This window comes from Hemitrygon akajei, chromosome 2 (genome assembly GCF_048418815.1).
Source record: "Hemitrygon akajei chromosome 2, sHemAka1.3, whole genome shotgun sequence".
Lineage (NCBI taxonomy): Eukaryota > Metazoa > Chordata > Chondrichthyes > Myliobatiformes > Dasyatidae > Hemitrygon > Hemitrygon akajei.
Window position 1 is genome coordinate 29387352 of NC_133125.1, and position 26281 is coordinate 29413632.

The following is a 26281-nucleotide window of genomic DNA, read 5'->3' on the forward strand; positions in this document are numbered from 1 at the left end:
ACCATGCAAATCAAACAATCCTTTGGTATATGCAGATATATCTTAAAAACTGATTTTGACATTGATTGGAGTAGATGAATCCATATTATTTGTTTCGCCCATACTAGTTCCCCCCCACCCGGCAAAGAAATCATAATGAAATTCCAGTCCAAACAAACAAACAACCATCCATCGTTTCCATTGAAGTCTGCCTTTTACCATTGTGAGGAACTTCATATCCAATTAGAAGTTTGCCAAGATCTGTTTGTTCAGAAAGTACACAAATCTGTAAATTGTGATGGGTGAAGAAAGGTTTAATCTTTCATGTAAGCTTATGAATACAACTGCTTAAATGCGTTGGAAAAATATGTGCTGCTTTGCTTTTTGGTGAAATTTGTCATTTTCAGATGTGGCTGCCTCTGACAAAATTCCCTAAATATTGCTCCCCAGTTTTAGAAACTGGATGTTTTTGAAGGGAGTGCCTGCTTTCTGCAAATGAGCAGTTACAAATTATGGAATATAATTGGTTACGGTTTAAGTCTAAAATAACACAGGACAAACAACAATCTTGCAAAACGCCAAACAGCTCAATATTTGTGTCTCACGTCATGAACCGCAAGCTGTAATTTAGTTAAAGACCCCCCTCATGAATCTTTACGAAAATTATAAAATGTGGTTTGGATCATCGGTTCAGTCTCATGTAAGGGAAAATGTGTTTGGTTTAAAATAAGGAATGAATGTTTATGGAGATACCAATATTTCCTTGGTCTGGAAGTTTTTGGATAAGCAAGTCCATGTCACTTGGAGGGATTTCAAGTTTTTTTATATATTCGATGTATTAAATGTTTACAATGATTCGCTGAACTTTGCACAAAATAATGTCTTATTCAACCATGATTATGCACATCTGTTGGTGTGTTCAACCCACATTTCAAATCACTATCCTAAAGCACCAACAATAATTATTCAGTGAAGTATGAGATTACAATGCTGCAGATACCAAAACCCTGAACCCTGAAATAACGACAGAATCTTGGGAACGGTTCGTGCTTAGTTGTAGAGGGAAATATACAATATTTGAAGAAGTTGTTTCTCCAGATGTTGCCTGGCCTATAAGTAACTCTAGCATTTCTGTTCTTTTCTTGGGAAAACTGATCTCCACGTTAACTTTATCAACAATTGGCTGACATAACTTGAATCAAAAATATGAAGCAGCTCCAACCAGTATTCCCATTACTGAAAGCTTCACTGCATTTCCACATTCTCTTTTCTTGGCTGAGTGTTGCCATTTGCCGTGGTGTCCTAGCCTATCCAATTTCAATAATGCTTTACTAGGACACCTTCATCTCATAGACCTGCTTATATTTAAAAAATATTTTTATCTTAAAATTTTTAATTTCTTACCTCACTAATAATTGTACAGTTTAACAAGTTTGCAAGCCACCAATTGTGCCCAATAACTTAAGTAAAAATATAATTTGCTTTTGAAAGTATAAAAAGTTCTGAACAATCATAATGAACCTGAGAACAAGCAGGAAGAACTGTTATACTTTTTGAGTTTTCTTCTGAATATCCTTGTACAGTTTCCAAAGGGATTGCAGCATTTTGGCAAGTGAGTTCTCCAAATTAGGCAATAGGGTTTGTACACTCTGGAAACATTTGTTTTTTTTTTATTTTATAAAATTTTTAATTGAATTTTCAAATAGGTTACAGAAGGAATTTTTTTTTTAAATTATCAACCCTTCCCCCCTCCCCTTAACCCCTCCCCCCTAACATATCCCTATAGAAAGAGAAAAAAAAGAGAGAAGAAGAAAAAAGAAAGAAAGAAAGAATGCCTGGATATCGGAAGATCCCCACATGCTCCATGGAGTTCATAATAGATTTAGTATATATATTTATTTATTTCCCCAGATAACCAATAATTTTATCTTCGGAGCACCTATATATTTAATCCTATCTTTTGTAAATAAGGGTGCCAAATTTTCAGAAATATTTCATATTTATCTCTTAAATTATAAGTAATTTTTTTCAAGTGGAATGCAGCTAAAAATTTCATTCTTCCAATGATCTATACTTAAGTATGAATCCGATTTCCAAGTAACTGCAATAGCCTTTTTGGCTACTGCCAATGCAATTTTTATGAATTCTTTCTGATATTTATTCAGTTTGGATTTCGGTTTTATCTCTTCAATATCACCTAGTAAAAATAATGTTGGATTATGTGGAAGTTGTGTTCCAATAATTTGTTCCAATAAAATTCTTAAATTTGTACAAAAAGGTTGAATTTTAAAACAAGACCAAGTAGAGTGTAAAAAAGTACCTATTTCTTGATTACATCGGAAACATTGATCAGATAAATTTGGGTTTAATTTATTTATTTTTTGTGGTGTAATATATAATTGATGTAAAAAGTTATATTGCACTAATCTTAACCGGACATTTGTTGTATTTGTCATACTGTCAAGACATAGTCTTGACCAACTTGTTTCTTCAATTTTAATATTCAAATCAGTTTCCCATTTTTGTCTTGACTTATGAATTCCTTGTTTAATTGCCTGTTTTTGAATCAAACTATACATACAAGAAATAAATTTTTTAATTTTTCCTTTTTGAATTAAAGTTTCTATTTCATTAGGTTTTGGCAATAACATTGTTTGACCCAAAGAGTGTTGTTTGATATTTTGTATTTATTCTTTAATTGATCAAATTACATTAATATACCTCCTTCAAAACAATCTCCTATATATCTAATCCCTTTTTGAAACCAATTGTATAAAAGTTGGTTATCCATTGGATCCATCCGTTGGTTATCTGGAAACATTTGTAAGGATTTCAGTGTTTGGTGACATGGAGAGGTCTGTCTGCAGATATTTTTGCTGGTTAACATTGCACAATCTGCTTTTAACTAACCTCACATCATTCACCATCTTTGGGTGTTGATTGTGGCTCAATTGATAACTTTAAGATGTTGTTTCAGTTTTCCAGCTTAGCTGTTTAGTGCAGTGTGCCATCTAGTGTTGTTGGATGGGCACACCAGTCCGACCGTCTGTTCAGTGGAAGGAAATAAATCCCACTGCATAAATTCATTAACGCTGCTTCCACTTTATGAGATAGTACACTGATGATTCCTTGTGTTAGCCACAAGGAAGCTTGTGAATGCTGAGCTGAAAACATTGCTTAGGTAAAAACAGTGACTTGAAATTGCATTATAGTTCAGAAAATTAATCTTAAAACTTGCACAGCTGTCATTATTCTATATTGTTACTACTTTGGAATGTAACTTTTAGATATAGTAAAAATCTCCTTTATCTTTCATTCATAATTTTGAATTATTGTTATAACTAAGTGGAACTATTAGTGAATAGTAAAAGGCTTTAAAGAAATTAATATCCTTATTTCTGAACAGCACTTTCAATGAAGTGCCAAACGTGGGTCTTGTACTTAGAGACTGCACATCAAATTTGGATACACCTACAAGCATAAGATTAATTATCCATCTATCAATAATTTCTAGTCTGTGCTTGTTTTCTGGCTCCTAAATGGCAGAGCGACTGGGGCAGCTCTGTCTCATTTGTAGTTTAACTGGACCCATCCTATCACTGTCCCCTGTAAGAGACAGTTAGATAGATAGATAGATAGATAGATAGATACTTTATTCATCCCCATGGAGAAATTCAACTTTTTTCCAATGTCCCATACACTTGTTGTAGCAAAACTAATTACATACAATACTTAACTCAGTAAAAAAAAATATGATATGCATCTAAATCACCATCTCAAAAAGCATTAATAATAGCTTTAAAAAGTTCTTAAGTCCTGGCGGTAGAATTGTAAAGCCTAATGGCATTGGGGAGTATTGACCTCTTCATCCTGTCTGAGGAGCATTGCATCGATAGTAACCTGTCGCTGAAACTGCTTCTCTGTCTCTGGATGGTGCTATGTAGAGGATGTTCAGAGTTATCCATAATTGACCGTAGCCTACTCAGCGCCCTTCGCTCAGCTACCGATGTTAAACTCTCCAGTACTTTGCCCACGACAGAGCCCGCCTTCCTTACCAGCTTATTAAGACGTGAGGCATCCCTCTTCTTAATGCTTCCTCCCCAACATGCCACCACAAAGAAGAGGGCGCTCTCCACAACTGACCTATAGAACATCTTCAGCATCTCACTACAGACATTGAATGACGCCAACCTTCTTAGGAAGTACAGTCGACTCTGTGCCTTCCTGCACAAGGCATCTGTGTTAGAGTACCAGCATATTTGGTTCTGGATTTTGCATCAAAAAATATATTCTTATAGCCTCTCAAGTTGTTGAGTGCAATTGAGTCATTGTTGACTCATAGCGACCCTATGGATATTGTAGTTGCCCATAGGATTTTCATGAGGTACAGAAGTAGATGGTGAGGTCTTTCCTCTGCACAGATACTGCTGTAGCCCAGCTTGGGAACTGGCTAGACTCAAGTTCAGGACCGTCTGCCTTGAAGTCCAGTGCTGATGCCACTACACCACCAGCTGGCCCATAGCCTCCCATACAGTACTTCAAAATAATGGAATAGCGGAGCACACATGATGGACTAAATGGCCTAATTACGTTCCTATATCTTACAGTCTAAATAGATTATTAATTTGTAATCAGAAGCTCCCAATGAATTCTTGTTGTTTATCAGTTCAGACAAGTTTTATTTACTAAGAACTTTCACCTCTATTCATCTCTTTATTACAAAGATTGAGTAAAAACAATTACTTTTTATTATTTCATCACACTTCTAAGTTTATCTCATTTCTACTGAAATTTTCCTATAATTTAAATAGCTAGTATATTAGTTAACCGTCAAAAGTGTTTATGCAGATAAAAATGACATTAACTTAGCATGTTATATCAAAAACTTAAGTCTATTTTTATTTCATTTGTATATTTTTCTGGAAGAAGTAATATGTTAAAGCGCTGAGGATGTGAAACTCTGCTCAGTCAAGTGGTAAATATTGGGTATTATTTCCCTGGATTTTGAATTGTTAAAGCCTGTAAGCTAGTTGCCCATAATTGGCATTAGATCTGGCTCTTCACACAGTCTTTGACTACCTGGACAATGCGAACTCCTATGTCAGGATGCTGATCGTCGACTATAGCTCAGCATTTAACACCATCATTCCCACAATCCTGATTGATAAGTTACATAAACTGGGCCTCTTTACCTCCCTCTGCAATTGGATCCTCGACTTCCTAACTGGAAGACCACAATCTGTGTAGATTGGTGATAATATCTCCTCCTCACTGATGATCAACACTGGCATACCTCAGCGATGGCTCTACTCTCCCTATACCCATGACTGTGTGGCTAGGCATAGCTCAAATACCATCTATAAATTTGCTGATGATACAATCATTGTTGATAGAATCTCAGATGGAGACAAGAGGGTGTTCAGCGGCAAGATATACCAACTAGTGGAGTGGTGTCGCAGCAACAACTTTGGACTCAATGTCAGTAAGTTGAAAGAGCTGATTGTGGACTTCAGGATGGGTAAGATGAAGGAACACATACCAATCCTCATAGAAGGATCAGAAACGGAGAGAGTGAGCATTTTCAAGTTCCTGGCTGACAAGATCTCTGAGGACCTAACCTGGTACCAACATTGATCCAGCTATAAAGAAGGCAAGACAATGACTATACTTCATTAGGAGTTTGAAGAGATTTGGTATGTCAACAAAAGCACTCAAAAACTTCTATAGATGTACCGTGGTGAGTATTCTGACAGGTTGCATCACTGTCTGCTATGGAGGGGCTACAGCATAGGACCAAAAGAAGCTGCAGAGGATTGTAAATATTGTCAGCTTCATCTTGGGTACTAGCATACAAAGTACCCAGGACATCTTCAGGGAGCGGTATCTCAGAAAGGCAGCGTGTATTATTAAGGACCCCCAGCACCCAGGCATGCCCTTTTCTCAGGTAGGAGGTACAGAAGCCTGAAGGCACACACCCAATGATTCAGGAACAGCTTCTTCCCCTCTGCCATCCAATTCCTAAATGGACATTGAACCCCTGAACACTACCCCTCCTACTTTCAAATCTCTTACTGTCTTTTCTTTCAGTTAGTCCTTACGAAGGGTCTCAGCCCAAAACGTCAACAGTGCTTCTTCCTATAGATGCTACCTGGCCTGCGTTCCACCAGCATTTTGTGTGTGTTGTCCGGTGATAATAAAGCTGATTCTGATTCTGAGATTTTGTCCACTCAGGAAAAAAAAATTGTAAAACTCACAATGTCGAGTGAAATGTGGAGGATTAACTAGAGATACTCAAAGTTAAAGTTGAGTGTATAGTCAAAAGCACAAGTACATGCATGACAAGTGCAATGAAAACCCTATCTGCAGCGGCATCACAGGCATATAACGTCAAATAAGCAACATTCCAGAGAAATATTTAAATTAGACATAAGTTATACAAATGTTTACAAGAAGGAAAACAATTAGCACAAAAAAAAAGCAAAGTCTTTTTTAGTGCAAAGTGATCAAAGTGGCCTTAGAGCTGCTGAACAGTAGTGTTTGGGTTAACATTGCACTTTTCTTTCATCAGTTGAGGTATCATTTAGCATCTTTGGATGTTGATTGCAACTTGGTTGCCATAACTAGCATTTCAAAACTGCTTAGCCTCTGTATATCTGTTGTGTTTGCCACCTGAAGGCATGTTCGTCTTTGAATTTTACACTTACCTTTCTCCATAGAACGTGACAGGACTGGGAATTCTCATCTAACATCAATCTTTAACGTCATCCAGCTGAAATGGACAACAGAAGAGGGTTCTGCAGTGTAATTTAGTGAAGTAAGTCTCCAGAGTCACAATCAGCATATATTGGCATCCATTATAAAGCATATCCAAGACCTGCAGCAGCCCAGGACTTTCCTGAGACCAGGAATGTTTCAGCTTGATTCAATTCATTAGATTGCTGATGATCTAATTACTGATGATCACTAAATGCCAGTTCAAATACTTTTACAATTCTTCTCAGGCCAATAACCAGCAATAAAAGTGAATTTTAAATTTTTCACACACGTTATGCATCTGAATCTTAAGGGACAGAAGCTATGATGGTCGTAATAGATTTTTAAAATATAAATTCAGTGAAGTTATGAACGGAAGAGGCTTCCTTTCCAGCACTAGTTAGAGTATGTGGAATAACAATGGAGAAATGAAGGAAAACCCTAGAGTGTCATCGGGTGCAATTAACTTACATCACTTAATAATCCTGCAATCAATTCAAAGCATGCTGGAACAAACCAATACCACTGTTAGAGGGGAGGGGGTGTGGAGCGGTTAACCCTGTATGACACGCCTTCCATTCGAATCCAAAAATAAAGTTCAAAGTCGAAAAAATATATTCAATCCTTTCGTAAGTAACTGTCAAAGCAAACAATCTTGCAGCAACACAAACTAATGAAACTAAAGCTAGTGATAGAACAATTACACCCATGTGACCAATTTACATACAATTTATATGTGTATGGATTGTTGGGAGAAAACCAGAACACCTGGAGGAAACCCACATAGTAGTGGGGATAACAAACAGATGGTAGCGGAATTGAACCTGTGTCGCTGGGGCTGTAATAATGTTATGCTAACTACTATTAGCATATTGTGCCACCCAAAGGAAATTAAATATCCTGGACAATGTATTAATACTCAATCTTTATAACTGAAATGGTGAATCTAAGATCTCCAGCAAAAAGTATATTCAATGTCTGTAGTGAGATGCTGAAGATGTTCTATAGGTCAGTTGTGGAGAGCGCCCTCTTCTTTGTGGTGGCGTGTTGGGGAGGCAGCATAAAGAAGAGGGACGCCTCACGTCTTAATAAGCTGGTAAGGAAGGCGGGCTCTGTCGTGGGCAAAGTACTGGAGAGTATAACATCGGTAGCTGAGCGAAGGGCGCTGAGTAGGCTACGGTCAATTATGGAAAACCCTGAACATCCTCTACATAGCACCATCCAGAGACAGAGAAGCAGTTTCAGCGACAGGTTGCTATCGATGCAATGCTCCTCAGACAGGATGAAGAGGTCAATACTCCCCAATGCCATTAGGCTTTACAATTCAACCGCCAGGAGTAAGATATGTTAAAGTGCCGGGGTTGATTGTATTTAATGTATTTAAGTAAACTACTTAAGAACTTTTTAAAAGCTATTATTAATGCTTTTTGAGGGGGTGATTTAGATGCATATCATATTTTTACTGAGTTAAGTATTGTATGTAATTAGTTTTGCTACAACAAGTGTATGGGACATTGGAAAAAATGTTGAATTTCCCCATGGGGATGAATAAAGTATCTATCAATCTATCTATCTAAAATGTATGCCTCTAAAAGACATTAAATAGCATGTACAATAGTTTAGCTCTATAATGAAATTTTACAGGTGCCTGTGAACTGGAGATAGATATTTTGGTCACATGCTGCTATTTAAATGAGAGATGCCTGATCATGAACTTAGTTTTCAATTACCTGTCTTGAATCTATAGCCTTTTGTACCCTTGTCTGGCAAAATGTATCAAACTTTGATTTAAAATTATTAAGCTATCATTGAATTGTTTTTTTTTGTGGGAAGAGTTCATTTGACATGCTTTGTATCAAGAAGAATTTTGCACATCTCTCCTGAATGGTTTGATGCAAAAAATTTAAACCCCTGGCGTCGACTTTGCCTTCAGTGGGAAGTGTAGCTCTCTATTCACCTTTTTGATTCTTTTAAGCATCTCTTTCCATCCAAGTTTCTTATCCATGATGATTCCCAGGATTTCACTGAAAAGTCAGTGAACCCCGCTGGGAACCGCTCCTCACAATCTAATTCTCGAAACCCGATAAGCATTCTGGTGAACTTGTACTGTATTCCTTCAACAGACAGCACCTGTTCAAAGTACCTGTTCTGCTCCCAGGATGAGGCTTTCCGTTCTAGGACTTCTCAAATGTCCTCTTTCTTTCAGGATCGTGGTTTCCCTTCTGGCGTCACCAAAGATGCCCTCACCCGCATCTCCTCCACTTCCCGCACTTCAGCCCTTAACCCATCCTCCTGTCACCACAACAGGGACAGGGTTCCCCTTGTCCTCACCTACCACCCCACCAGCCTCCGGATCCAACACATTATCCTCCGCAAATTCCGCCACCTTCAACAGGACCCCACCACCAAGCACATCTTTCCCTCCCTACCCCTCTCAGCTTTTTGCAGGGATCGTTCCCTCCGTGACTACCTGGCCCACACGTCCCTCCCCACAGAACTCCCACCTGGCACTTATCCCTGTAAGCGCAAATGCTACACCTGTCCCCACACCTCCCCCCTTACCACCATTCCGGGCCCCAGACAGTCCTTCCAGGTGAGGCAACACTTCACCTGCGAGTCTGCTGGAGTTGTCTATTGCATCCGGTGCGGCCTCCTCTACATCGGGGAGACCCAACGCAGATTGGGGGACCGTTTCGTCGAGCACCTACGCTCCGTCCGTCACAATAGACAGGACCTCCCGGTTGCCACCCACTTCAACTCTGCCTCTCATTCCCATCTAGATATGTCCATACGTGGCCTCCTCTACTGCCATGATGAGGCCAAACTCAGGTTGGAGGAGCAACACCTCATCTACCATCTGGGTAGCCTCCACCCTGGTGGTATGAACATTGAATTCTCCAATTTCCGGTAATTCCCTCCCCCTCCTCCTATCCCAGGTCCCTCTCTGCCTCTCTCCCCTTTCAACTTTCTGCTTCTTTATCTCTACGGTTCTTTCATGCTTATCCCCTCCCCCTCCCCCTTTATCTTTCCTCTAATTGGTTTTCCACCTGGCCCTTCTAGGCCCTACCCCCTCCCCTATCTCTATTACTGGGCTTCGGCCCTCTCTTCCCCCCTATTCCTGATGAAGGGTCTCGGCCCGAAACGTTGGCTACTCTTTTCTCACGGATGCTGCCTGACCTGCTGAGTTCTTCCAGCATTGTGTACGTATTCTTTGATCCACAGCATCTGCAGTTGTATTTTTGTGTTTTTCTGTTCAAAGGAGTTTTGCCCAAACCTCTATATGCGATCTAACAAGTGTTTATGTAGCTGTAGCACAACTTCTCCCCATTTATTGTTCAGCCTCTTACTAAAAAGATGAGTGATCCATTAGATATTTTTGAATATTTTTTCTTTGAACTACCAAATTTGAATGAGCTGTGCATAAGAATCTTAAATAGTCCCCATCCTTTTACCGTATCAGTCCCTTTTGATCTAAAGTTGTTTTTCACGCATATCTACAGTGAAATAAACTCTATCCTTCACAAATTCACCCACATACATTATCTGTATCCTTGTGCAATTTTATACTCTCACCTAATCCACTTAATATTTAACCTCTCTTTTAGCCATTAGCATTTTTGAATATATCACTCTCAGTTTTAGGATATCACATAGTCTTGAAAATGTTTCCAGACAGTAGACTGTTGCATCCTGATATTGCTAAAGTGTCAAACAGGAGATGAAGTACAAACATTATGAAAGAAACTGAGCATCTGCCAACTTCAGTGCTGCAAGAATGCCAAAATTTGAGGACCTGATTTATAAGGAAAGGATGAATAAGTTAGGACTTTATTCAGTAAAACGCAGGAGAATGAGGGAAGATCTTATAGAGCTAACTACATTTAAGACTGTTTATTTCGTTATATCGCTAGTCTTAGTTTCATTAGACTTATCACCAAGATTGTTTGTTTTGCTAGTTGCTTAATAAAGGATCAAATATATTTCTTCAATTTTGAACCACATCATTAGATTTGAATAGAAGACACATCATACAGGTGTAACTTCCTGGGAGAGGTTTCACTGCTAACGTAATGGTCTTTCTGTAGAAGCAGAGTTTGGGTTATGGTTAGTGATAATGGGTGCTTTGGAATGTGAGCCATCCAATGAAGGGAGTGTGTTTTCGTTCTGTGTTCCTGACATCAAGGTGATCTGGGTCTTTTGTTCAGCAGGAGATGGAGAGAGAAGACGCCTGAAAGGACTGGACTTGGAGTGGGGCCGGGAGTCGATGAAGCCCTGAGAATTCAATGGAGAATCAGTGTGGTGAACTACATATACCTGTCTGGACACGCCCCTCTGCTGACTGCTCCTGTGGCTCCTCCCACAGACCCCTGTATAAAGGCGATTGGAGGCACTGCTCCTCCCTCAGTCTCCAGGATGTTGTGTGGTGGACTCTTGCTGCTGACGCTGCTGATGGTGCTTTCTTCCAGCTAATAAAAGCCTACCTTGACTCACGTCTTCGAGAGTTATTGATGGTGCATCAATCGGCAAAGGGGAACGGTGAGCTCCAACTTGTGCATATTAGAGTGGTTCATTAAAATGGGCCCTTTTATTTTTTTTACTAACCCTTTAGTCAAATTAAGAACTATAAAGCTAAATTGTTTACTTGTATATGGTGCATTGTCTATTATTTCATGGTACTGATTTATAACAGCGTAACAAATCACGCAGCGTTCACACAAACGGGGTTTTGCATCTCAATCTCACATGTTTGGCGGGCCAGAGATTGTCTTCCTGAGACTTACAAAGCCAACAGAACCAGAGTGTTTCACAGGGTTATCACCTCCCCCTCATATTTGATCTCTAACAGCAATGTTCATTTGTTCAAATAGCCGCTACAGTAACATTTAAAAGAATTTGGATAGGCAGATGGATGAGAGAGGCTTGGATGACAACAATGCAGGTGCCTGCAGATGGGACTAGGCAGGAGATCAGGCCGGCGTGGACTGAAGGGCCTGTTTCTAAGCTGTAGCACTCTGTAAAGAACGAGTACACCTGAAAATCACAAAAGAACTGCAGGTACAGAAAATCGGCAATAAAAATGCAAAATGCTGGAAATACTCAACAAGTTATGCATCATTGTGGAAGGAGAGCCATTTCACCCTTCATCATAACAAATGGTTTATAAGATAGCCGTTACAAATTCAGATGATTCTGTGATACAAGTGTTCCCATTTCATTTTTCAAATGATCTGATCTACTGCAATTACAACACATAAATATTCACTCACATTTAAATGCAAAAATGAAGGTCAGGTGGATGAACTTCCACACAATGTTGAAAACTAAATACCTTTTATTGGAAGAATTTCTCAGGCTGTTGCTTTTCCTCTTACCTCACCCATCACCTATCCCCTTTCATCCTGTGACTAGGGTGAAAACTGAAAAAAGCAAAAGGCAATATTTCAGGATATTTTTTTGATTTAGAAATTCTTATTTTGAAAACTTGATGTTACAATACACAAATTAATCTTCCATAGTCAGCTTTTTGGCTAAGCAGTAACTTAGTCCCCAGTTGTCATAGAAAAAACTCACTTAGATTTCATGAGAACACAAGAAATAGGAACAGAGGATAGGCCATCTAGCCCCTCAGACATGTTCGATATTCCTCAATACCATGGCTCAGCTTTACCTCAGCTCCAAATCCCTGCCCTGCATCCCAGTCCCTTGATTCCTTTAATATCCAAATCTTTACCATGCAACAAAAAACACTCAAGATCTTCACTCTTTTACCATGCAGCTTGTGCTTAGGCAGGTAAATTAGCAGTTTGCTTGATTGCTGTGGAAAAGACCGAAAACCGCACGGGATTTTAGAAGTGTCTAAATCACTAAAAAAAAACTCTGGGATGTCTGAGTTTAAACTACGGTTGTGCAAAAATCTAAAGTGGCCGTATTCCATTGTTTCATAGTTTTGCCATAATTTTTACCATTAAATCTGATCTACAACATCAAATGCTTAGTAATCCTCCTCTGAAAAGTAGTTCCATTAACGTAAATGGAAGCAAACGTAAGTGAAGTAATCCTGTAACAGCAGACACGTTGTGCTTTAAATGCTTACAATTGATGCTTTCTTTCCTGTGCAGCTCCTGATTTGAACCTGCCCTGCAACTTGACAAATGACTTCCAGGTTGATTACTCATTGCCAATTACATTTGTTCCTTATGCTGCATTTCACCCAGTGTCCTCAAATATATTGTGTACAAAGTCTAGGTGGATTGCCTAGGCTAATGTTTTCCCCATTGGAATAATGAGTACTGCTGTACAATATGAGGTGGAAACCCTATATCATCTGGTACTCCAGCCAGGAAACACAATGGGAAGTAACATTTATTGCAATCGGCTAGACACTCCGAGAACATATTTCACTAACTAAATTATTTCATACTTGCATTGGTCTGGGTTTTTCTGCTGGCAGACTGTCTGGGTGTGTGGCAATTTGATAGGGGGAGGAAAATGGATCCACAGGGTGTCTCTCAGAGTCTCTAATTTTAAAGCCTTGGATCGGCTGTGCAGCCATGAGTCGCTGACGCTCCTTTTGGCTCAGGGACTCCTATTCCCGAACGCATAAAGATATTCCATAAGTTTTGGCTCTTTCATCAGTCTGCTCTTGCTGTACAATTGAATATTCTACCATCCAAATGAGAAAGCTTACAATACTGAATTTCCAACCAGTGATAAAGTTGAATCATTTGTAGATGTTTCCAGCAAAACCATAAGCTTTTTTCAAAATATGGAGCAAGCAATACTTACAGTTGTGTATTTTAATGTAATCATTAGAGATAATCCAAAGTGCTCCCTAATAAGAAGATTACAGGACTCTGAAGTGAAAATAGGGATTATTGCTACATATTGCTGAAGAATGTCTTACAATCAGTCTATTCAACTTTGTAAAAAGCCTACACTTGATCAGGGTCATCTTTAATGGATATATCTTTAACAGTATATTCACATGGACTTAGTCAGTCCTTCATTTTAAAGACAATCAAATCCCCTTTGCCTATTCTATTTCTAGAAAAAAAATTCCAATATCACATAGACCTTACCAGATAAAATAGTCACATTGACTTCAGTATCAATATTGACCACCGAGCGGCGCTATTGTCTTTCAAAGTAGCATGGAAGTTTGTAGGGTGGTTTGCCAAGCCTGGAGATTAGGTTGCAAATGTTTTCATCACAAGTTGAGGTGAAGTCATCATCGTGAATTGCGTGCCGTTTCTGCCAAGAGCTCATATTTATATTGGTCTGACTCATTTTGATTGTTTCCTTTTCATTTTTAGCACTAAAGTGCCACGGATTTAGAATTATTTTAAAATATCAATTTAACTGAATGACTGTCTGTCTATCCACTTCCTATTTCATACATAGGAGTTTCTGAAGTTAAGACCATAAGACAAGACATAGGAGCAGAAGTAGGCTATTCGGCCCTTCATGTCTGGTCCGCATTCCATTAGCCAGAACCTCACACTGTATACATAAGAAATTCTGTTGTACAGTAAATCATTTTTGCAATGAAGCTTGATCCTAAAACAGTTACTTTACAGGATGATAGCATACTTCTATAAAATTCTATCCCTGCGATCGTTACCTCGCACATGTATATGAGGTGACTATTGTAAAGTGATATTAGTTGGAGTGCAGCTCATGATTGACATCACATGTGTGACTTTATTTTACTATACATGTGCAATAGACATCGCTGCAGATTACACCTTCTCACTTGATCTCTTTTTGTTTCCCTCCACTTCCACATTTGCTGGTCTGCTACTATCCTTCCCATGGGCTCCTTCACCCTCTCAATTCTTCATGCTCCCAGTTTTCACTCCCAATAGCCACCAGGGCATTGAGGAACAGATATGCAGGCAGATTAAGGAAAGGCATAAAAACAATAGGGTTGTTGTCATGGGGGTCTTCAACTTCCCTAATGTAAACTGGGACCTTCTTAGTGCAAGAGGTTTAGTTGGTGTAGAGTTTGTTAGATGCATCTGGGAGGGTTTCTTAAATCAATATGTAGATAGTTCAACAAGAGGAGGGGCTGTACTGAACCTCATGTTGGGTAATAATCCTGGCCAGGTGACCGATCTTTCAGTGAGTGAGCAGTTAAGGAACGATGACCACAACTCAAGTTTTAAGATAAAGATAAGGATAAGTGTCGACCTTTCGGGAGGGTACTAAATTGGAGTGGGGCAAATTACGAGAGCATTAGGCAGGAACAAGGGAGAGTTCACGGGGAACAGCTGTTTTTGGGGAGTCCACATCCGAAATATAGAGAGTTTTTGAAGAACAACTGCATAGAGTAGAGTAAAGGTTTGTTCCAGTCACAAGGAAGGACAAAGATGGCAAGGCAAGAGAGGTAATAAATTTAGACAAGAAGAAAAGAAAAAAAGGAAGCTAGAATCAAACAGAGCTATTGAGGATTATAAAGAAGTTAAAAAAAAACTCAAGAAAGGAATCAGGAAGAGCCATGAAAAGTTCTTGGCAAGTAGGATTAAAGAGAATTTCAAGACATTTTATACATACATAAAGAGCAAGAGGATGGCTTTTTAGAGCAGTTTGTCATTGAACCTACTCGGGGATCAGCTATACTGGATTGGGTCTTACGTAATGAACCAAAGGCGATTAGGAAGCCGAAGGTAAAAGAATACTTAGGAGGCAGTGATCACAACATGATTGAGTTCAACTTGAAATTTGATAGGGAGAAAATAAAGTCTGATGTAGCAGTATTTCAGTGGAGTAAAGGAAATTACAGTGGTATGAGAGAGGAGTTGGCCAAAGTAAATTGGAAGGATATGCTGGCAGGGATGACAGCAGAGTAGAAATGGTGTGAGTTTCTGGGAAAAATGAGGAACGTGAAGGATAGATGTATTCCAAAAACAAAGAAATACTCAAATGTCAACATAGTACAACCGTGGCTGACAAGGGAGGTCAAAGCCAATGTAAAAGCAAAAGACAGGCATACAACAAAGCAAAAATTCATGGTAAGATAGGGGATGGGAAGCTTTTAAAAACCTACAGAGAGCAACTAAAAGAATCATTAGGAGGGAAAAGATGAAATATGAAAGCAAGTTAGCAAAAGATATCAGAATGGATAGTAAAAACTTTTTCCAAGTATGTAAAAAGAATAAAGCAGAGATGAGAGTGGATATAGGACCACTAGAAAATGAGGCTGGAGAAATTATAACAGGGGATGAGGAGATAGTTGAACTAAATGAGTATGTTGCATCAGTCTTCACTATGGAAAACACTAGCAGTGCGCCAGATGTTGAAGGGTGCAAGGGAAGAGAAATGGGTGCAGTTACTATCACAAGGGAGAAGTTGCTTAAACAGCTGAAAGACCAAAAAGTACATAAGTCACCCGGACCAGATGAGCTGCACCCCAAAGTTCTGAAATAGGTAGCTATGGAGATTGTAGAGGCATTAGTTATGATGGTTCAAATATCGTTGGACTCTGGCATGGTGCAAGAGGACTGGAAAATTGTAAATATTATTCCACTCTAAGAAAGGAGGAAGGCAGCAGAAAGGAAATTATAGACCAGTTAGCCTGACCTCAGTGGTTTGGAAAATGTTGGAGTCAATTGTTAAAGATGAGGTTATGGAGTACTTGGTGACACAGGACAAGATAGGAGAAAGTCAGCATGATTTCCTTAAAGGAAAATTTTGCCTGATAAACCTGATGGAATTCTTTGAGGAGATTGCAAGTAGGATAGATAAACGGGATGCAGTGGATGTTGTATATTTGGATTTTCAGAAGGCCTTTGACAAGGTGCCACACATGAGGCTGCTTACCAAGTTAAGAGCCCATGGTATTACAGGAAAGTTACTGACATGGTTACTAACATTGGCTGATTAGTAGGAGGCAGTGAGTGGGAATAAAAGGATCCTTTTCTGGTTGGCTGTCAGTGACTAGTGGTGTTCCACAGGGGTTGGAGTTGGGATTGCTTTTTATGCTGTATATAAATTATTTAGATAATGGAATAGATGGCTTTGTTGCCAAGTCTGCAGACAGTACAAAATGTGGAGGAGGGGCAGCTCACATAGAGGAAACAGGAAGGCTGTAGAAGAAGTTAGACAGATTAGGAGAATGGGCAAGAAAGTGGCAAAAGAAATACAATGTTGGAAAATGCATTGCCACGCACTTTGGTAGAAGAAATAAATATGCAGACTATTTTCTAAATAGGGAGAAAATCCAAAAATCTGAGATGCAAAGAGAATTAGGAGTCCTTGTGCAGAACACCCTAAAGGTTAACTTGCAGAGAGAATTGGTGGTGAGGAAGGCAAATGCAACGTTAGCATTCATTTCTAGTGGCCTCACCTTGAGTATTGTGAACAGTTTTGAGCTCCTCATCTAAGAAAAGATGTGTTGACATTGGAGAGTGTTCAGAGGAATTTCACAAGGTTTATTCCGGAAATGAAAGGATTATCATATGACAACACACACAAAATGCTGGTAGAACACAGCAGGCCAGGCAGCATCTATAGGGAGAAGCGCTGTCGACGTTTCGGGCCGAGACCCTTCGTCAGAACTAACCGAAAGGAAAGATAGTAAGAGATTTGAAATTATCATAATCATATCATATCATATCATATTATCATAAGAGAATTGAGATTATCATACAAGGAATGTTTGATAGCTCTGTGTCTGTATTCACTGGAATTTAGAAGGATGAAGGGAATCTCATTGAAACCTTTCGAATGTTGAAAGAGTAGATGTGGAAAAGATGTTTCCCATGGTGGGGAAGTCTTGGACAAGACGGCACAGTGTCAGCATAGAGGGGCATCCATTTAAAACGGAGATGTTGAGAAATTTCTTTAACCTGAGAGTGGTGACTTTGTGGAATTTGTTACCACAGGCATCTGTGGAGGCCGGATTGTTGGGGGCATTTAAGGCAGAGCTTGATAGGTTCTTGATTGGACACAGCATCAAAGGTTACAGGGAGAAGGCCGGGCCATGAGCTGAGGAGGGGGAAAAAGAGGATTAGCCGTGATTGAATGGCAGAGCAGAGTCAATGGCCAAATAGCCCAATTCTGCTCCTATGTCTTATGGTCTTATGGATAAATAGGAAGAGAGTCAGACAAATCAAGTGTAAAGTGGGGAACCTTTTCTTGGATGCGGAGGATGTTGGTGAGGTGCTTAAATAGCACTTTACATCAGTATTTACCGAGGAGAAGGATCTGGAGGATAGGGAGATCAATGCCAAGGTTATTAATATGACAGGGCAATTCAAGGAAAAGGAGTGGTGGTGTTGGGGTTTTTAAAGATCATTATGGTGGTCTGGTGAGATATTCCCCAGTTTATTTAATGAGGCAAAGGATAAGATTGCATGATTAATATCTTTGTGTCTTCTCTAGCCACAGGTGAGATCCCTGAGGAATGGCAAACAGCTAAAGCTGTTCCATTATTCAAAAAGGGAACCAGGGATAATCCTGGGAACTATAGACCAATGAGTCTCACGTCAATGGTAGGGAAGTTACTGTAGAGAATTTTTAGGGATAGGATTTATGAGCATTTGGGGAACTATGTGCGGGGCAACACATGCAAAATGCTGGTGCTCTTGGCCCGAAATGTCAACTGTACTCTTTTCCATAGATGTGGCCTGGCCTGCTGAGTTTTCCCAGCATTTTGTGTGTGTTATTTGGATTTCCAGCATCTGCAGATATTCTCTTATTTGTGATTGTGCAGGGTAAGTAAGTTGTGTTTTACTAACTTGATTGAGCTTCTTGCTGAAATGACAAGGCTAATTGATGAATGCAGAGCTATCAATGTTTTCTATATGGATTTTAGATGTTTGACAAAGTCCCTCATGGGAAGCTCATACAGAAGATTAAGATGTATTGGATCCATGGTGAATTGGCCATTTCGATTCAGAACTGGGTTCCCCATGGCATATTGTTTGAAGGAACCTATTCTAGCTGGAGGTCTGTGATTATTGGTGTTCCACAGGGATCTGTAACCATATAACCATATAACAATTACAGCACAGAAACAGGCCATCTCGGCCCTTCTAGTCTGTGCCAAATGCTTACTCTCACTGGGAGTAAGTACTGTACTGTTCTTACTGTAATCTGTACTGGGACCTCCACTGTTTGTGATGTATATAAATCACCTGGATGAAAATGTAGATGTGTGGGTTAGTAATTTTGCAAATGATACAATAATTGGTGGTATTGTGAATAGCATGAAAGACTGGCATAGAACAGTGGGATATAGATCTCTTGCAGATATGGGCAGAGAAATGGCAGATGGAGTTTAACCCAGCCAAATGTGAAAGGTTGCACATTTGTAATCAGCTCTACAGTGGATACATTTCATTGACTTTTCACTCAATCCTGGAACATTTGGAGAGCAAAGATGCATACATCAGGATGCTCTTTATCGACATCAGCTTGGCATTCAACACTATCACCCCCTCAGAACTAATCAAATAAGCTTCACGACCTTAGCTTCAATACCTCCTTGTGCAATTGGATCCTCAATTTCCTCACTTGCAGCTACCAGTCATTTTGGATTGGCAACAACATCTCGCCCACAATCTCCATCAACACAGGTGCACCACGAGGCGGTATGCATAGCTCCCTGCTCTACTCACTTTGTAGTTTGCAGGTTGTATGAAGATTGGTGGTGTTGTGAATAACGTAGAGGACTGGAAAAGGATGCAGAAAGATATAGATCTGTTACAGACATGGGCAGAGAAATGACAATGGAGTTTAACCTAGCCAAATGAGAGACCTTTAACAGTGAAATGCAAGCCCATTAACTGTGTTAACAAGCAGAGGGATCTTGTGGTCCAAGTGCACAGCTCCCTGAATGTGGTTACACTGGTTGATAGGGTAGTTATGAAGGAATACGGTATGCTTGCCTTCAGTAGTGGAGGCATTCTTTTCAAAAGTCAGTAAGTTTTGTTGCAGCTTTATAAACAGTGAAATGCAAGCCCGTTAACTGTGTTAACAAGCAGAGGGATCTTGTGATCCAAGTGCACAGCTCCCTGAATGTGGTTACACTGGTTGATAGGGTAGTTATGAAGGAATACGGTATGCTTGCCTTCAGTAGTGGAGGCATTCTTTTCAAAAGTCAGTAAGTTTTGTTGCAGCTTTATAAAACTCTAGTTAGGTTGCATTTGGCATATTGCATACAGTTCTGGGTGCCCCAATACAGGAAGATGTCGAGACTGGAAAGGGTGCAGAAGAGGTTGACTGGGATGCTGACTAGATTATGTGCCATAATGAAATATTGGACAAACTTAAGTTGTTTTCTCTGAATTGGCAAGGCTGAGTGGAGATCTGATAGAGATTTATACGATTATGAGAGGCTTGGATAGTGCAGACAGACATCCCCAGGGATGAAATTTTGATACCATAGGGCATGTATTTAAGGTGAGAAGGGGTAAGTTCAAAGGAAGTGAAAGGGGTAAGCTTCTTCACATAGAGAGTGGTGGGTGCCTGAAATGTGTTCCCTTGGGTGCTGGTAGAGGCAGATGCATTAGGGATTTTTAAGAGACGTTTAGATAGGCACATGAATGTGAGGAAAATAGAAGGATATGGACATTGTGTAGTCAGAAGGGATTTGTTCAGTTGGCCATTTGATGAGTAATTTATTGAAGGAAAGATGGATTTAGGTCTGGGATGGAATCACACATTCAGTGATATCAATGAGGAAAACAGCATTGGATGTGGATAGTTGAAGCAAAGGTGAAGAAGTCCAATAATAAGTTAAGGTACGATTAAAAGAGGAAAGGGAAAGAGTGCTAAAAGAGAATTTTGTAAAAAAATCTGTACTCCATAGTGCAATGTGATACAACATAATAAAAGCAACTCCTATTATATTTAGAACTTCAATCTTGATTGGAATCAATAAGATTGTTAGCTAATAAATCTGACCATCAATGTGGACAGCACAGTGGTACCCCATCTTTGGCTACCACTCTTGGTCCTCCAATCCAAACAGTTCTGAAAAGCATCTGCATAGACTGTGCAATATTGCACAGGATAACCTGGAGAATTAATGCCAATGGCTACCTTCTGCTGGCATTCCCCCAGCGATGAGTAAGGCTGCAGTTGAGGTGTGTAGGGCTTGGGTGAGTGGTGCTGCCACTCAGAACAGAGATGTACAACTCCAGGAATGTCCCTGACTGGCATGGTAAATACAATCTGTGGCTGAGGACTGGCAGTAGCTTCTTCAGATTCAGATTTATTTATCACATGTACATTGAAACATACATCATTGGCATTAACAGCCAACGTGTACACACTCACACACACACACACACACACACACACACACACACACACACACACACACACACACACACACACACACACACACACACACACACACACACACACACACACACACACACACACACACACACACACACACACACACACACACACACACACACACACACACACCCCCTCCAAACCCAAGACAGGCCATCGTTGGCTTTCAGACTTGCAGTCATTGGGCCTTCCACTTCCCCAGCAGATTTGCAGAGATTAGCAGCCTCGGGGCTCCAGCCATTAGACTTCGAATTCCGAACTTCCAATCAACATTCGGGCTTCAATCTTTGGTATTGACCCTAGGCCTTGCTGATAATGATGAATGAGGATCCCAAATACAAGGCCTCCATGTGCAGTCAGCCCTCCACGATGCAATCGATGCAATGGCCTCTCTCCTTGTCTTCTGTTAGGTCTGGTTGACACTGCTGACCCCCACCATTCAACAGCTGTCCCCAGCTTGTAGATTTATCCATGGCAACAGGTTCAATATTGGTCATTGTCCTTTGAAGTTGTTACTATAGAGAAATTCTTGTGCTGTGCAGACCTATGTAGGCAAACAAAGAGACAGGAAGACAATAGCTTCTGTCATTCTCAATAGAAGGTGATGAGAGAGATCTTGGGATCCATGCTGTCTGTCAGACCTTTAGTTCTGACAGCAGTCTCTAGCAAGGGCTTGGACTCAGTGTGCTGGCCAGGGTGGACGCCAGCGCCCCACATCTCAGCACTGAGGAGCCCCACTGCTTGTCCCAGCGCAGTCAGCACTAGCCCTCACAGGAAGCCTTGCTGTACTGAGAGTTGTGAACAATTCATTGCTGGATCTGTGCTAAATTCCACCATGGCAGTGCTGTCTGTTACATAGCTCTCCAAATATAATGCTATAATGACCCCTTTTGGTGTTGATTTCCTTAGTGCCTTTGTTCCTGGAAGCAGATCTTGTGCACTAAACAAGCTATCTCCCAAACAAGCTATAAATCTCCCAGATGTAATAGTGGCCAAAGGAACTAGGGTAAAGGATGAACTGAAGGATATTTATATTAGGCAAGAATCGGTGTTGGATAGACTATTGAGTCTGAAGGCTGATAAGTCCCCGGGACCTGATGGTCTGCATCCCAGGGTACTTAAAGAGGTGGCTCTAGAAATCGTGGATGCATTGGTAATCATTTTCCAATGTTCTATAGATTCAGGAACAGTTCCTGCTGATTGGAGGGTGGCTAATGTTGTCCCACTTTTCAAGAAAGGAGGGAGAGAGAAAACAGGGAATTATAGCCTGACATCAGTGGTGGGAAAGATGCTGGGGTCAATTATAAAAGAGGAAATTACGACACATTTGGATAGCAGTAGAAGGATTAGTCCGAGTCAGCATGGATTTATGAAGGGAAAATCATGCTTGACTAATCTTCTGGAGTTTTTTGAGGATGTAACTATGAAAATGGACAAGGGAGAGCCAGTGGACGTAGTGTACCTGGACTTCCAGAAAGCTTTTGATAAAGTCCCACATAGGAGATTAGTGGGCAAAATTAGGGCACATGGTATTGGGGGCAAAGTACTGACATGGATTGACAATTTGCTGGCTGACAGGAAACAAAGAGTAGCGATTAACGGGTCCCTTTCGGAATGGCAGGCTGTGACCAGTGGCGTACCGCAAGGTTTGGTGCTGGGACTGCAGCTGTTTACAATATACATTAATGATTTAGATGAAGGGACTAAAAGTAACATTAGCAAATTTGCTGATGACACAAAGCTGGGTGGCAGTGTGAAATGTCAGGAGGATGTAATGAGAATGCAGGGTGACTTGGACAGGTTGGGTGAGTGGGCAAATGTATGGCAGATGCAGTTTAATATGGATAAATGTGAGGTTATCCACTTTGGTGGCAAGAACAGGAAGGCAGATTACTATCTAAATGGAGTCAAGTTAGGAAAAGGGGAAGTACAACGAGATCTAGGTGTTCTTGTACATCAGTCAATGAAAGCAAGCATGCAGGTACAGCAGGCAGTGAAGAAAGCTAATGGCATGCTGGCTTTTATAACAAGAGGAACTGAGTATAGGAGTAAAGAGGTCCTTCTGCAGCTGTAGAGGGCCCTGGTGAGACCCCACCTGGAGTATTGTGTGCAGTTTTGGTCTCCAAATTTGAGGAAGGATATTCTTGCTATTGAGGGAGTGCAGCATAGGTTCAAAAGGTTAATTCCCAGAATGGCGGGACTGTCATATGTTGAAAGATTGGAGCGACTGGGCTTGTATGCACTGGAATTTAGAAGGATGAGAGGGGATCTGATTGAAACATATAAGATTATTAAGGGATTGGACACACTGGAGGCAGGAGGCATGTTCCCGCTGATGGGTGAGTCCAGATCTAGAGGCCACAGTTAAGAATAAGGGGTAGGCCATTTAGAACAGAGATGCGGAAAAACTTTTTCACCCAGAGAGTGGTGGATATGTGGAATGCTCTGCCCCAGAAGGCAGTGGAGGCTAAGTCTCTGGATACATTCAAGAGAGAGTTAGATAGAGCTCTTATAGATAGCGGGGTCAAGGGATATGGGGAGAGGGCAGGAACGGGGTACTGATTGTGTATGATCAGCCATGATCACAGTGAATGGCAGTGCTGGCTAGAAGGGCCAAATGGCCTACTCCTGCACCTACTGTCTATTGTCTATTGAGATCTATAAAGAGAGAGACGAGTTCATAATATATATTTATGGCATAGAATAACATTTATATTCTTGTCAACGTGTATTTGTAATGAACTTACAGTACAATACACTTTGTTGTTAATTTCAGATTCAGATTCAGTTTGTTGTCATTTAGAAACCATCAAATGCAATGCAGTTAAAAAATGAGACAATGTTCCTCTGTGGAGTTTCCTGAATTCAACCAAACAATTTTTGTGTCGCTAGTACTGTGCTCAGTTCTGGTCACCTCACTACAGGAAGGATGTGGAAACTAGAAAGGATGCAGAGGAGATTTACAAGGATGTTGCCTGGATTGGGGAGTATGTCTTACGAGAATAGGTTGAGTGAACTTGGCCTTTTCTCTTTGGAGCGATGAAGGATGAGAGGTGACCTGATAGAGGTATATAAGATGATGAGAGGCATTGATTGTATGGATAGTCAGAGGTTTTCTCCCAGGGCTGAAATGGCTATCACGAGAGGGCACAGTTTTAAGGTGCTTGGAAGTAGGTACAGAGGAGATGTCAGGGGTAAGTTTTTTTACGCAGAGAGTGGTGAGGGCTGCCGGAGATGGTGGTGAAGCCAGATACAATAGGATCTATTAAGAGACTCCTGGATAGGTACATGAAGCTTAGAAAGATAGAGGGCTATGGGTAACCATAGGTAATTTCTAAAGTAAGTACATGTTCGGCTCAGCATCGTGGGCCAAGGGGCCTGTATTGTGTTGTAGTTTTTCTATGTTTCTATGCTGTTTCACTTAAGGCATTAGACACTTGGGATATGCATTTGTCATTCAATGCTCATTGGAGTATTGGAGTTCCAGTCAATGTTTGTCATTGAATATCCATTTCCATCCATGGATGCTGCCTGAATTGATGATCCTTCCATTATTTTGTATGTATGGTTGGAATATTTGCAGTTGAGATTTGTTTTCCTGGTTTGGAAATTTGATGATTGCACTTCCAAGGATCAAGTTTTTTATGGTGTTCAATTAACTGCAGCTGAGCTATTTTTAAAGATTACTCAGTTACTTAGAAGACATCTCTACAATCTACTACTCTGCATTTTGGGGGCACTTGGATACACATAGTACATGTAAAGGTCATGGATAATGTTCAGTTCTTACCTGTGCTTCCATGACGGTGTTGCTGTGCTTCTTTCAATGGTGCATTGATAAAAATTAGTGCACACCAAAGTGTCATGCTAATTTCTTTTTACCTCCAGAGAAAGTAGAGGCACTGCTGAGCTTCCTTAACCATGATGACAATGTGGTTAGACTAGGACAGGCCGTGGTGATGTTCATGGCTAGGAACTTGAAGCTATCAATCCTCTCGACCTCAGCACAGGAAACAGGAGAGTGTGCATGTGATATTAAGGAAATCAAGGAATATGGGACTGGTGCTGAAGTAATAGTTCAGCCATGGTCTTATTGAATGGTGGAGCAGGAAAAAGGTGCTGAATGCCCTGCTCCTGCTTCCATTGCTCACCCTCATATCCATAACCTCTCACAAGGCATCATACTGAGCAGGAAAATACCCCTTGTATCCTGGAGGCAGAAGGCTCTCTGATGCCAATGGGCATTTCTGCTGCTCTTTGCTACTCTCAACTGGCAGAGATGTACCTATCAGGAGAAGAGAATTGCCATTCGGGGGTAAGTGTTGCCATCCAGTGCAGATTTGAAGGAGTGATAGCAGTGCCACAATTTGGATCGTGCCAGGTAGTAATCACGTTGGATATCCGATACCAGGAGGGTGTCAATGGCATTGTGGGTGTAGAATCATGTCCTTCCACAGAACAGCAACATCATTCCTCCTCCCGCCACTGGGATTCTGGCAGTGTCCAAAAAGTCTCGGATCGTTCTGGTTGTCAACTTAAGCACCTGGTGACACACTCCACTAAGCTGCTAGTCTTACCAAAGCTGACATCAAAACTAGATGCACCATGGCTGTTAAGGCAACTGCTCTGCCCATGACCATAAGAAACTGCAGAGAGTTAGGGGCACGGCTCAGTACTGAATGGAAACCAGCGCCCAATCCACGGACTCTGCCGACTCTTCTCACTGCCGTGGTAAATCAGCCAGCATACTCAAAGACCCCGCCCATCCCAGGCATTCTCTCCTCTCTTCGCCCCCCCCCCCCCATCAAGCTGAATATACAAAAGTTTGAAAGCACATATCACCAAACTCAAGGTCAATTTCCATCCAGAAGTTAGAAGACTATTGGACGGTTCCCAAGGACTCTTGAGCTCACAGTCTACCTCATTATGGCCTTATGCCTATCTACACTACACTTTCTCTGTAACTTGAGCATTTTTATTCCGCATTTGTTTTACCTCAAAACACTGTTGTAATGAATTGACCCGTACGAACAGTGTGCAAGGTTTTCTTTGTACCCCAGTACACGTGCAAAAGTTTCACCACGAATTCCCTCCGTATCTGCTGCCTGACTTTTGGAGTTCCTCCAGCGTTCTTATGTGTTTTACGCCAGATTTTCAGATTAATTTCTCGTGTCTTGGCCCTGCATGTTTCTCTATGTAGGAACGCTTGTAGGCACGTCTATGTGTGTGTGCGTGCCTTCAA

The 26281-nt window shown here is 40.7% G+C and overlaps 1 protein-coding gene across 9 annotated transcripts in view; it reads left to right on the forward strand.

The window, feature by feature from the left end:
- LOC140740230 (zinc finger protein 474-like) overlaps positions 1 to 26281 on the forward strand; it is a 57843-nt gene that overhangs the window by 13334 nt on the left and 18228 nt on the right. For 4 of the 9 annotated variants that reach the window (XM_073069339.1, XM_073069321.1, XM_073069356.1 and 1 more), the window contains exons 2-3: positions 6696 to 6793; positions 10938 to 11268. The gene's annotated coding sequence lies outside the window, so the exon portion shown is untranslated. Of the gene's footprint in view, positions 1 to 6695; positions 6794 to 10937; positions 11269 to 12851; positions 12896 to 26281 lie in introns of all 9 variants that reach the window. The other 5 variants (XM_073069382.1, XM_073069374.1, XM_073069388.1 and 2 more) reach the window with 4 other exon arrangements.